Below are 12236 nucleotides of genomic sequence, written 5' to 3'. Positions count from 1 at the left end.
AGCCCCACAGTCCCAGGGTAATCATGAGAAAAACATCAGACAAATCCCAATTGTTGGGCAGTCTATAAATATCTGACCATAACTCCTCAAAACTGTCAAGGTCATCACAAAGAAAGTCTGAGAAACTGTCATAGCCAAGAAAAGTCTGAGGAGACATGTTTACTAAATGTAATGTGGTATCACGGATGGGATTCTGGAACAGAAAAAGACATTACATAAAAGCTAAGGAAATCTGAGTAAAGTATGGACTTCAGTTAATAATAATGCAGCAATACTGGTTCATTAATTGTAACAAATATATCATACTAATGTAAGATACTAATAATAGGGGAAACTGTATGGTGTATATGAGATTTTTCTCTATACTATCTCTACAATTTTTTCTGTAATCTAAAACTATTCCATAACAAAAAGTTTATTTTTAAAAAAACAATTTCCTACTAAAAAGAAGCAGAGCTTTTTGGAGAAATGGCTAATTCCTTGTCTGGAGAATAAAATGTACAGTATGAGCCTGAGATACCTTGTTATTCCAGAAAGCAAGTAAGTTCTCAAAAAATTAGTTGGATTGTGTCAAAAGGACACAGGAGCTAACACGAAGAGACTCTTCTTGGTAAAAAATGGGACACCATAAGCATTCAAAAGAACAATTACTGCAATTGATGGAAACACAATGATCATATTTTTTTTTTTTTTTTTTTTTTTTTTTTTTTTTTTTTTTGCTGTATGCGGGCCTCTCACTGCTGTGGCCTCTCCCGTTGCGGAGCACAGGCTCCGGACACACAGGCTCCGCGGCCATGGCTCGCGGGCCCAGCCGCTCCACGGCACGTGGGATCTTCCGGGATCAGGGCACGAACCCGTGTCCCCTGCATCGGCAGGCGGACTCTCAACCACTGCGCCACCAGGGAAGCCCGATCATATTTTTAAAATCATGATTTCATGAAGAGATCTTACAGAGAGAAAGTGAAAAACATTCATCGCTATATTCTGAAAATCGGCAATATAAAGGGAAAGAATTAAGCTTTATCCTATCTTTTCCATATAAACTATGTTTCAGGCAACCAAATAGCACTTCTTTACAAAATAATTTTAGCTGATAAATGTAGGGGAAAGTCCAGGATTAGAAAATCACTCTTGCAACTCAATGTCAAATCATTGATTCAGGCAAGATCACCAAAGGATGATACAATTACAAGAAAGATTGATGGAGAATTTTACAATGGAGGGCTCAGATAGTCACAACCTGAACCTACTGATGAGTCTTAGTATCACTAACAGTTGAATAACCAGAAAGTGTGTGCTTTCTGATGTGGTGCGGTATGAAGCGCACAGCACTACCTATGATCTTTGAACCTGGATCTAAGCAAGCATTAGCACTAGCTTAAGATTTACAGGAAACATGGAGGATAGAGAGACAAGTTAAAAGAACCACTAAGAAGCAAATAAACAAGAATGGCCCACATTCTTTTAATTATTCAACAAGACAGTGGCATGGAGATGAAAGGGAAAAGAAATGGCTTTAGATGAAAAGAAATGGGACATAACCAAAATAATGTGTTCCCCTTATTTAGATTCAAGTTGAAACATGCTGATTATAAAAATGAATTTTTTTTAGATAATTAGGGAAATCTAAAAATGGACCAAGGAATTGTTATTAATTTATTAGGTATGAAATGGCATTGAGGTTATATAAGAAAATGTTCATATTTGTTAGAGATGGATATTGAAGTATGCAGGGGTGAAATGACAGGAAGTCAACTTTAAAGTAATAAATCAAAAATGAGAAAGGGGGCTTCCCTGGTGGCACAGTGGTTGGGAGTCCGCCTGCCGATGCAGGGGACGTGGGTTCGTGCCCCGGTCCGGGAAGATCCCACATGCCGCGGGGCGGCTGGGCCCGTGGGCCATGGCTGCTGGGCCTGCACCTCCGGAGCCTGTGCTCCACAACGGGAGAGGCCACAGCAGTGAGAGGCCTGCGTACCGCAAAAAAAAAAAAAAAAAAAAAAGAGAAAGATAGATGAAGCAAGTGTTGCAAAATCTTGATAACTGAAGTATCCAGATGATGGGTATATAGCAGTTAATTATACTATTCTCTCTACTTTGGAATTGTTTGAAAATAATCATTAACATTTTTGAAAAGCAAGTTGCAGAAGACCTACACCATATTCCATTTTTGTAGCCAGTGTGGTGGGCTCTATGATACATTGCCCAGATCTCCCTTTACTGAGGGCTTGTTGCCCCAGCTGCTGGGCGTGCTGTTGGCAGATGCCCTCAGCTGTCAGCCCCTTCAGAGACTGCCTCAGCTATAGAGAACTGCCTCACCCAAAGTCATGCCACTTCCTGAGGTGGCTAGGTCCAATGACTGACTGATGTGGCGGTATAAAGCCCTGACCATCTCAGCCCAACTTAGTACAACTCTGAAGGGCCATTCTTGCTCCAGAGAGCTCTGTGGGGTTGGCTAAGGCAGCTGTGGGGCCTGCATGACAACTTGACATCTCTCTGTCTAATCCTGCCTGCTCCCTTTCCCCCACTTCCCCAGATGTTGATCCCAAGGATAAGCCTCAATAAACACTGTGCATGCACTATTTACAGTAGTCAAGACATGGAAGCAACCTAAATGTCCATTGACAGATGAATGGATAAAAAAGATGTGGTATATGTATATACAATGGAATACTACTCGGCCATAAAAAGAGAATGAAATAATTCCGTTTGTAGCAACATGGATGGACTTAGAGATTATCATACTAAGTGAAGTAAGACAGAGAAAGACGAATACGATATGGTATTATCTATATGTGGAATCTAAAATACGACCCAAATGAACTTATCCATGAAACAGAAACAGACTCACAGACATAGAAAACAGACCTGTGGTTGTCAAAGGGGAGGAAGAGTGGAGGAGGGATGGACTGGGAGTTTAGGATTAGCAGATGCAAACTATTATATATAGAATGGATAAACAAGGTCCTACTGTATATAGTACAGGGAACTATATTCAATATCCTGTAATAAAGCATAATGGAAAAGAATATGAAAAAGAATGTGTATGTGTGTGTGTGTGTGTGTGTGTGTGTGTGTATAACTGAATCACTTTGCTGTACAGCAGAAACTAACACAACATTGTAAATCAACTATGCTTTGATAAAATAAAATTAAAAAACAGAAAAAACACTGTGCATGCTAAATTCCGTCTCAGAGTCTGCTTTCCTGGGAATCCTACTTGTGACAGTCTAATGGGTTGAACTGTATCCCCCCCTAAAATTCATATGTTAAAGTTCTAACCTCCAGTACCTCAGAAGGTGATCTTATTTAGAGATGGAGTCTCTAAGGAGGTAATCGAGTTAAGGTGAGGTCATTAGGGTGGGCCCTAATCCCCTGGTATTTTTATAAAAAGGGAAACTTGGACATATCTGAATTGTGGGAACATGTGCAAAGTTCTCTTGCAGAGTTTGGCATTACAAGTGAGGGAAGTATGGAGGGCTTCCCTGGCAGTCCAGCGATTAAGACTCTGTGCTTTCACTGCTGAGGGCGCAGGTTCAATCCCTGGTCCGGGAACTGGGGAACTAAAATCCCGCAAGTCACACAGCGCGGGGGAAAGAAAAAAAAAAGGGCTTCCCTGGTGGCGCAGTGGTTGAGAGTCCGCCTGCCGATGCAGGGGACACGGGTTCATGCCCTGGTCCGGGAGGATCCCACATGCCGCGGAGCGGCTGGGCCCGTGAGCCATGGCCGCTGAGCCTGCGCGTCCGGAGCCTGTGCTCCGCAGCGGGAGAGGCCACAACAGTGAGAGGCCTGCATACCGCAAAAAAAAAAAAAAAAAAAAGGATAATAACAAGAGAAGGAAGTATGCACAAGCACAGAAATCTATGTCCCTTCATAAGGACCAAAGTACAGATAGGAGACTTTCTTTGGTAACATTCACTTCTGGTCCTTCTGGGTTTCTTTCATGGCCAGTGGAATGTGACAGAGGGGAAAAAAATCCCTGCTTCCATTTTTAATGCTTCAGGAAACATGTTGCTCATATGAACTCACTGGTGAATCACCTGAAATGACTCATTTATGTAGTTTTGAGAAGAGATTCAGATTTCTTTAATTCTAATGTTGACGGCAGTAGGAAACAATGTGCTTGACCTCATTCTACATCTTGCCAGAAAATAAGATTAATGTTTACCTCAGAACAGTAATATGAGGCTTAATGTTTCAGAGGAGGTTTGTGACGAGTAGTGTTTAAGATATCCAACCTGTTTGGGCTGCAACTGGGATTGCCTGTTTTCTTGTTTAGCTAAACAGGAACCCTATTTTGTTCTTCCTTTAGTACCAGCCTGGGTGCCTGGTATTCCCCCAGAGGCCAACAGTCCTGGACCTCTCATCTTTTGAGGATGATAATTAGGGTTCCTGAAGCCGTAGCCAGGTAGGTCACTGCCTCTGCCCCTTGTGTGGTTGCGTTACTGGAGGGTATGCCTTCCCTGCTGCTCAGGTGAAGAGCCCTTCTTCCACAACTAACACTTTCCATACCCAGGAGGGTCGCTTAGGGCTGAGCAGCTTCAAAAAGGCAATTAACATAAAGTGGGAAAGCAGTCCAGTCTCAGAAACTTGGCAACCAGAGGAACTGCAACTCAAATTACACATCTAAATGTTGGGAGTAGGGAACAATGAAAAGCCACAATTGCTTAGTGGACATTTAAAACCTATTTTCCTAAAGCAACAATCATGTCTCTTTTTTTTTAACCCAAGGTAAAGGACACTGTTGAAGCTCTTCTCAGAAAACAGGTGGGATTGAGGAGATTTATTTATGACTTACTGGAAGCACAAACAGAAGCTTTTATTGTTGATAGCTAGGCTGGGTGGATGCCAGGAGACACATCCCAGAGGAGCTGTGCTGCCAAGCACTGACACAGAGAGAGCTGACCTAGTCCTTTTTTATGCTGACTGCCTACCCAGAAATTATATTAGAGAACCGTATTGAAAGACCCAGTCATTTAAAACAATTATGGAGACTTCAGAGCAATCCTAATTCTAAGGAACCATTTGAAGGGAAATAGAGAAGCAATATAATCATTAGCTTTATGTGGAACTACTGTTCAGCTTGTGTAGGGAAACTGCCTTGAGACAGCTCTACATGGCCAGGCATTCAGTATCATCATCCTTCCTGCTCCTTTGAAACTACAAATTTAAATTCAAGCTTTCAGCAAATGCCTCCTAGACACATCCAGGGGAAAACATTGTTGTAACCAATAATTTTAGGTTTGGAAATGTTTTTCAGATTCTGAAGTGGAAGTCAGAGGGAGAAAGGGACAGTGTGTGCATGCTGGGAGGTTTTGGGGAGAACGGAGAGGGAGGAGGAGGGGAGAGAGAAAGATCAACTTTTTAGGTAAATAGTAATTTACAATGCAGGATAATGCATAGATTTTCTCAGACTCAACAGAATCATAAAATGCCAGGGCTGGAAAGAGTTTTAGCGATGATTTTCCTGTCCCTCACTGGTCATCTTACTGATGAGGAAAAGTGGAGTGACCTGTCCAAAGAGGCAGAGCCAAGTGGTGGCAGACCTGGGCTGAAAGCCAGGTGTGCTCACTCTTCTCATGGCATCCTGACCTCCCATCACATCTGCATTTGATTCCCACCTTGCCTGACAGCTCTGGCCCCTCATCCATCAGAGGTTTTGGACAAAGGGAACAGTCAGCAGATGGGATTGTGATTCAGTGCAATTGCCTTCTAGCCTTGTCTTGTATCATCACGTCCTAAAATAAATAAATCAATTCTGATTTTCAACCAGCTCTTATTTTTTTAATCTTTCATTTGGAAAATATGACACTTAAGTGTAAAAGAAGAGGAATAGCCCCAAAGAATTTTTTTACAAAGCAATTCACATTCTATGATCTTTTTTAATGGTATGGATCACACACACATCCCACAACTGTCTAGGTAGTATCATCTGCTGCAGTCTCATATCCCCTCCCCCTCCAACAATAATTTTTTTCTCTGTAGCAACCTGAGTCCCAAGGATTTTACCAGGATGCAGTCCAGGGACCACATGGGACTTAAGGTGTTGGCTCTTCCAGATAAGCTGGTTGAAGCCATTTAGCTTGTAGAGTATTGGGGGGAGGGGCATGCATGGTAATTGGTATATATAAAATATAATAATAGTCTGTGTCTAGAGCTCAGCCTTGGGTCTTTAATTACCTTCTTCTCACCTTTATTATTGTCTTGTACTCTACTAGACATACTGTCCCCTCAACTACCAACAGGCCAATACAGTAATTTATGTTTATTTCTTTGAGGTACACACAATCAAAAACAAAAAAACTATGCAAATATGGACTCTTTAGTATGAATTCTTAGCAGATGGCTGATACTTGGCACCCAGAATACTCCAAGCATCTGAGTTTTATCTTGTCATCTAATGCTCATTCCCTATTTCCTTATGAAGTGAGGGAGATAATCCTCTTGCTTTCCTCACCTGGTCTCCAGGACCCAGGTGAGAGCATATATAGGGGAAATGGTGAGATGCTCCTCAAAAATGGGGAAGTAAAATTGTCCAGATAAATGTTTAAAAATAATTAGTGTCTGTACAAATACACCCTTTTTGTCTTAATACGAGAGTTTCTGATTCTTTTAGGCATCTAAAAGAAATGTATATGTAACCTAATAAATCAGCAACAATTAATTTTTAGGCATCTACTCAGTGTTCACTGATATGCTGAGCAATGTGGAGGGTAATAGTAATAGCTAATGTTTATTGAGTTCTTACAACGTGCCAGGCATCTGCTGAGCATTGTACATGAGCTGCCTCACTTAGCCTTATAGCCACTCCTATGAGATAGGTACTTTTACTATGTTCGTCTTAAATATTAGGAACTAAGGCACAGAGGAGTTAGCCATTTGCCCAATGTCATACAGCTGGCAAGTAGGAGAGCCAGGGTTTGAGCATATTTTGATTCCAGAACTTATGATCTTAAGGAACTATAAATCATGGTTCCTACCCTAAGTAACTTTATAGTCTAGTTGGGAGAAACATGACTAATACACCAAAAATATATACCACATGTGTATTGTGCCTTTGCCAAGACTGTTCCCTCCACTGAGGAGGCCAAATTGCATGTTCAAGGCCTGGCTCATATGTCATCTAAGGGCCTTTTGTCTCCACCACGCTGGAGGCGGTCTGCCTTCCAGGGTATAAGAGGTGACATTTTTTTTTTAGAAACAGACTTTTTTTTCTTTTCTTTTAATAGATTTATTTATTTTATTTGTTTATTTTTGATGTATTAGTCAAAAATAATACATTAATGTCATGAAGAACCTAGGGGCAAAACAGGAATAAAGACACAGACCTACTTGAGAATGGACTTGAGGGTATGGGGAGGGGGAAGGGTAAGATGTGACAAAGTGAGAGAGGCATGGACATATATACAGTACCAAACGTAAGGTAGATAGATAGTGGGAAGCAGCCGCATAGCACAGGGAGATCAGCTCGGTGCTTGGTGACCGCCTGGAGGGGTGGGATAGGGAGGGTGGGAGGGAGGGAGACGCAAGAGGGAAGGGATGTGGGAACAGATGTATATGTATGATTGATTCACTTTGTTATAAAGCAGAAACTAATAAATAAATAAATAAATAAATACATTAAAAACAGAAACTTTCCTGGTGGTGCAGTGGTTAGCAATCCACCTGCCAATTCATGCGACACGGGTTCGAGCCCTGGTCCGGGAAGATCCCACATGCCGTGGAGCAACTAAGTCCGTGCACCACAACTACTGAGTCCGCACTCTAGAGCCCGCAAGCCGCAACTACTGAGCCCGTGTGCTGCAACTGCTGAAGCCCACGTGCCTAGAGCATGTGCTCTGCAACAAGAGAAGCCACCACAATGAGAAGCCCGTGCACTGCAACAAAGAGTAGCCCCCGCTTGCCGCAACTAGAGAAAGCCCACGCGCAGCAACGAAGACCCAACACAGCCAAAAATAAATTAATTAATTAATTAAAATTTTTAATAAAGTCTGTTTCTAAAAAAAAAAAATGTCACCTCTTACACCCTGGAAGGCAGACCACCTCCAGTGTGGTGGAGACAAAAGGCCCTTGAAGAGATGACATATGAGCCAGGCCTTGAACACACAGTTTGGCCTCATCAGTGGAGGGAACAGTCTTGGCAAAGGCACAAAGTCTGGTGGCATGAAGGACAAAAATCCTAAATGCCAGACTAAACTCTGGGAAGATCAATCTGTTTGCGGGGTATAGGGCACTGGGAAATGCGCCTAAGTAGGGATAAACTATATTTAAGGATAAGACCCATTTGGAAACTATTATTTTAGAGATATGTTGAGGAATGAAGTAAAACTTTTAAATTATCTTTCAGAGTCCAGTGAGAAGTTAGTCCTAGACTTTTTAAAACAATCTTATTGAGATATAATTCATATACCATACAATTCATCTTTTGAAACTGTACAATTCAATGGTTTTTATTTTTATTTTGATATATTTTTAATAAATTTATTTATTTATTTTGGCTGCGTTGGGTCCTCATTGGTGTGCGTGGGCTTTCTTTAGTTGCAGCGAGTGGGGGCTACTCTTCGTTGTGGTGCGCGGTCTTCTCATTGCGGCAGCTTTTCTTGTTGCAGAGCACCGGTTCTAGGCATGCGGGCTCAGTAATTGTGGCACATGGGCTTAGTTGCTCCTCGGAATATGGGATCTTCCCAGACCAGGGCTCGAACCCATGTCCCCTGCATTGGCAGGTGGATTCTTAACCACTGCACCACCAGGGAAGTCCCTTCAGTGGTTTTTAAATATTCACAGAGTTGTGCAACCATTACCACAATTAATTTTAGAACATTTCATCACCCCCCAAAAGAAACCCGTACCCATTTCCACCCTTTGCCCCAGCTCCTGGTAATTTACTAATCTACTTCTATCACTATGGAGTTGCCTATTCTGGACATTTCATATAAATGGAATCATATGATATGTGGTCTTTTGTGACTGGCTCCTTTCATAAATGCTGGATTTTGCAACTCTATGATTTGTCATTAAATAACCAATGGTTATACATTTTCAATTGTATTAGGAAGGAATAATAGTAAATATTCGGAAAACAGTCAGTGGGGCAGGATGATAGTGTAAGAATAAAGACCCTGGGCCAGGAATCTGGAGGTTTGAGTTCTAGACTTGTTTCTGCTTTTAACCAGGTGTGTGATCTTGGGCAAGGCAGCACCTCTCTGGGCCCCAGGTCATCATCTGTAAAATAAGAGGAATGGGATTAGAACAGTGATTCTTAGCCTTTAATGTACAGCAGAATTGCATGTGAAGCTTTTTGAAAAATATACAACCCTGGGACATCATCCCGAGATGTTTCAAGAGTCCTGAGGTAAGTTTGTTGCTTGACAAAAGTTAAGAATTTCAGGGCTTACATGTTCTTCAGGTTTCTTTCTAGATCTGAAAATTTGTTTACCTATGAGGTTAAATTTATTTACTAATGCATTTTGCCTAGACCCATACCTGTGGCTTTTGGTCAAGTCCCTCTGTCTGTGGTCAGTAATTACATCAAATGGAAGGTCCTTATGATGATGCTCTGGATGCAGCAGTTGCTGGTGGCAGTGGTCCTGGGCGCCTGACTTGAGCTCATTGTGAGTCATAGTAAAACTAAGAGCAATTTGCCTTCCCAAATGCTTCCCACTTTACCAAGGACAGAAATAACTGAAAATAAGGAACAAGCTATGTGAGTAAATAGCATACGTATAGTGTATTGCTAAGCACTGAAATCTGTGAATGTGAATGTGCGTGTGTGTGCGTGTGTGCGTGCGTGCGTGTGTGTGTGTGTGTGAGAGAGAGAGAGAGAGAGAGAGAGAGGCAGGGGGAGGGGAAAGAGAGAGAGAGAGAGAGAGAATGCTTGACGTTTTAAAAGCCGATAGACAGCTGGTCAAATTCCTAACCTGTGAGGCTACTTTAAAAAAGATGGGAAGAGATACTGAACACTCTTAAGGGGGAAGTCTTGAGTTCCCTATATTCTGTTTACATGAAAAATGTAGACATTTGACCTTCTCCTTGAGTATTAGCAATTTGTTGCTCCCATTCTTTTTTATCTTTCTTCAGCTGCCAAACACCTTCTTAAAGCAGGAGAAGGGGAAGCTAAAATTACAAGCCTGGCCTCCACTTAAGAAAAAATAGAGAAAGAAACCTCACAAATGTAAATGAATTAACATTCACTATTACCTAATATGCAGTGTTCAAATTAGCAGGGAGAGTTAGTTGCTTCCTAATTTAGATTAGTTACAAAATCAACCTTCAGTGCATGTTTCTGTGGCCATCTTACATCCCTCCTCAAAGCTTCCTTTCTCTAGGTATAAAATAATTTTATTCTATAAACCTTATAACACTTTTCATTTTGAGTTTACTGTGTCTGATGATTTTCATGTCCTATTTCCCTTCATCCCATTTATCTCTATGCACAATTTTCTGCTGTATAGGTTTTCACATTTTGATATCTCTGAAATCAGGAAGCATCTCACAACCAATTGTATCTGAAATTCAGTGAAATATCGTAAGTTCTTTCTGAGTGAGCTTTTTTTACCTCCTACCAGCCACTGAATGATGTTCTTCCTTCCAACCATTTGGTTCTAATTCATAAATCACATAAAAGTCTTGCCTTATTTTTGTGAAACGATTTGATATTAATATAATTCCAATAGCACTCTGATGTATATATTCATAAGAAGTGGCACATAAATCTACCTTATTTTAATGACTATATGATATTCCATTTTTGGAATATATCATAATTTTATTAGCCAGTCCCTAGTGATATTATAAATAATGTTCAGATAAACATACTTACCTAATTATTTCCCTAAGATACATTTCTAAAAGTAGAGAATGATTACTAGTATTAATAGTAATACGAGTACAGCAAGCTTTCCTGACACTATGTTTTCATGTGTTAACTGGGCTATAAACCTTTATTTCTGGTCTAATGATGATCATTTCCCTTCTCTTATTCAATTTTTTAGTGTAGTAAAACATATAAAGTTTACCATTTTAACTATCTTTAAGTGTACAGTTCAGTGGCATTAATTATATTCACATTGTTGTGCAAACGTCACCATCATCCATCTCCAGAAGAATGATCTTTTTTTTTTTTTTTTTTTTCGGTACGCGGGCCTTTCACTGTTGTGGCCTCTCCCGTTGCGGAGCACAGGCTCCGGACACGCAGGCTCAGCAGCCATGGCTCACGGGTCCAGCCACTCTGCGGCATGTGGGATCTTCCCGGACTGGGGCACGAACCCGTGTCCCCCTGCATCGGCAGGCGGACTCTCAACCACTGTGCCACCAGGGAAGCCCAGGATGATCTTTTTTAAGGCTATATATTGCCAAATTGCCCTGTAGAAGTAAATTGCTGTTCCTCACAACAACTTATTTATCTATTAAATACATTTGTTGAACAGTCTGATGTGTCAAGCAATGTACTAGATACCCATAAATATTATATTAGTTAAGATGGTTTTGTTGCAAATGACAGAAAATCCAACACAAACTGACAAGCAATAGTTTTCTTTCCAAGTATGGCTGATTTCAATTCTTTTTCCATCACCAGGACTCTGTTTCTCTCTCTCTCTCTCTCTCTCTCTCTCTCTCTCTCTCTCTCTCTCTCCCCTGGTTGTGTTCTCTCCAACTATTGCCTTCATTTTCAAACATATTTGTCTCTTGTGGTATGAAAATAGCCCTGCGCCTAATGACCATGTGTGGAAGAAAGAGAGAGAGAGAGAAGAATCCCTCTTCCAGTAACTGAAGACAGCCCTGAGATTTACTGATTGGAAAGGCTTAGAGCACATGGCTCACCTAAACCAGTGAGGCCACAGGAAATGGAACAATAACTGGCTGATTTAGGCCTGTGTCTTGTCCTCCACCCTGGGGCAAGGTGTTGGGGGAACCCGCATCCAGATCACAAAGACCAAGAGCAGAGAATTCACAGAGAAAATCAGGCATGTTGCCAGAAGAACAGGAAGGGACACTGTGGTGACAAAAACAATGTCCACTTCCATTCAGGAGTAGAGTGAGGGTATCATATAAGAAACCATATCACACATCTATAAAAATGCAGCTAAAGAAGAGAGGAAGTGAAGTTTTGTTCAATATATCTTTTTTTTTAAGCATATATAGTGCCATGTATTGTACTAGGTACTGATGCTATAAATATGTTAAAAAAAAATTCAGCCATGGCCTTCAGGAAATTTATGCTCCAATGAGGAAACAGACAT

This window comes from Mesoplodon densirostris, chromosome 11 (assembly GCF_025265405.1).
Source record: "Mesoplodon densirostris isolate mMesDen1 chromosome 11, mMesDen1 primary haplotype, whole genome shotgun sequence".
NCBI classification, from domain to species: domain Eukaryota; kingdom Metazoa; phylum Chordata; class Mammalia; order Artiodactyla; family Ziphiidae; genus Mesoplodon; species Mesoplodon densirostris.
The sequence above is the reverse complement of the archived record's forward strand: the minus strand, read 5'-3'. Positions refer to the sequence as shown.